The following is a 2,498-nucleotide window of genomic DNA, read 5'->3' on the forward strand; positions in this document are numbered from 1 at the left end:
GATCTGGAGGATATCATCCTGAGTGAGGTAACCCAATCACAAAAGAACACACATGATATGCACTCACTGATAAGTGGATATTAGCCCAGAAGCTCAGAATACCCAAGATACAATTTGCTGAGTTGTTTCTTCGGTGGTATTGTTGAGAGTGATCTGGGAAGGCTTTGCCCAGGGTGCAACCCCCATAAATGCCTACATTAAACATACAATCTCAGGGGGGAATTTATACATATATTTCTTTTAATTTTTTTATTTACTTTTTAATTTTATGTATGAGTATTTTGCCTGCACGTGTCTGTGTGCCACCTGCATGCCTAGTGCCCACAGAACCCAAAAGAGGACTGAAGTTACAGGTAGTTATGAGCTGCCGTGTGGGTGGGTGCTGGGAATTGAACCTGAGTCCTTTGGAAGAATGGCCATGCTCTTAACCACTGAACCACCTCTCCAGCTCTTAAAGTCATACACAGAAGGGGCTCCTTAACCTTTAAAGCTGGCTCAAGTGTCACCTTTTTTAGCACTATCACCACCACTCCCCCTTCTTCCTCGGCAGCCTCAGCCTCGCAGCAGGGTTTCTAGACACATCTACAGGGAGCATCTTGTCATGCTGAGAGCCAGCCTAGTTGCAGTCCTTGTCCTCCCCCACCTGCCTGCCTGCGAGAACTCAGCACACAGCTAATGAAAGAAGAAATTCATCTGGCGGAGTGTTGAATGCGAAAGAGTGGTGTCTGTGGGGGCAACACATGGGTTGTACCACACACGCATGATTGCCATTCGGAACCCCCACGTGTTACAAGCAGCAGCTCATTCAGTCCTCACACAGTCTCAGGAGGTGGCTCTACCCCTGCCACCAAGTCAGCAAGTGATTCATTCAAGATCGGAGACAGAAGTATGGTCCCCTCAGCTTCTGCTTCCTTCCTTCTGAGCAGCCAGGCTCAGCAGAGAGATGATGCCCACTGAGCCTTACCTAGACTGCCAGCTAGCTTCCACTGGTACCTGAAACCAGGTGATGAACCTGAGCTGAGGCTGAGGCTGAGGCTGAGGCTGGCTTATGTCCATGCGTTGGGTGGAGAGCCAAGTTTACCCCATGCTTAGTCTCTCAGCAGGCCTTGGAACCTGGGTGAAAACACAAGGCCCAGCTACTACCCCAGCCAAGTTGTGAGGTTAGCAGACGCTCCTGCTCCATAGCTTCTCCTAGCTCGCACCCTTTTGAAGTTTGACTATGATGTGAATGTCTCTGTCATTTGTCAGTTCACTCAACAGTCGTGCAATGGACTCCTGCCGTGCCAGATTTTGTCACTAAGGTATTACAATACAATGAAACAGGGACTGAGTAATCCCTGTTCTGAGATAATGTGCTGGAGGAGAGGTGAGTGCTGATCTGAAGAAACACAGAGGACAAACCCATGGGGTGGGATGGGGGGCAGTTTATGGCAGTCAGTGCTCTGCAGTCTGTGTTTGGTGTAGGAAAGCTCAAACTACCACATCCCACTTACCACAACACCCCCCCACGAATGCATACACCCCCCCTCCCCTGCACACACACACACATTGGCCTCACCTCTGTAAGTTTCTCCCAATGCTCCAGTTGTGTCTGTAACACACTGGCCTTTGGGATACACTGAAGATCCAAACCTTAGCAAGTGAGGACAGTGATCTTTGTCCTTTTGATTTTCCCCCAGGTCCCCAATGCTTCAATAATGCCTGACACCTAGATGCCCCAATCAACAAACACTGACTGAGCTGTTGAAAGAGCAAATGGAGCCACAGCATTAGGCCCTGTCCTCGTTATTATACTTTAAGAACGAAAATTCTTTGGCCACCGAGAATAGAGGTCAAAATGCCCAGTTTTTTAAAAAGGAGCCTTGTTAAATACTTTAGTACAGCAACACTTAGAGAACAGTGAGATGTTCTTGTTCCTCCAAAGTTCCCATAATGCCTTGGGGCAAGGCAACACTACTCAAAGGTGATGCTGGCTAAAGAGATGAAGAATAGGGCCAGAGCCTACAGTGAGCACTGCTGTACCCCTGTTAAGGCAACTATTAGGTCTGTGGTTACAAGAATAAAGCATGGATTTCACAAACCATTGTACCGACAAACTAAAATGCGAATGATGAACTTGGCATAAACAGGGAGTACAAGGGTCCATGCAGAATAAATGGCCCAGCTCCGAGAGCTGGCAGTTGGTTTGAAGTAATGCGAGAGATGGCTAGGGAGCTTCAGCAGGGACAGCAGCATTGTCTCGGGGCTTCAGTAGAGCTGTATTGGATGAAAAACAAACACTAACTGTGGCGTGCTAAACTGCCTTGGACCGAGATTCGTCTCATGTGTAGCTCTCATGCTGTCTCACAGAGAAATAAAACCATCAAATGAATAATGGCAGCAGCCAAACACAAGTAAGTGATGGAGAAAAAAAAGTGGAAGCAAGCTTGTTTGGTCATCGCAGATGGAGGAGTGAAACACAGCTGTGGGGTCTGGGAATCCTGAGAAGGTGGCCAGAG

The sequence above is a fragment of the Mus pahari genome, chromosome 3 (genome assembly GCF_900095145.1).
Source record: "Mus pahari chromosome 3, PAHARI_EIJ_v1.1, whole genome shotgun sequence".
Classification (NCBI taxonomy): Eukaryota; Metazoa; Chordata; class Mammalia; order Rodentia; family Muridae; genus Mus; species Mus pahari.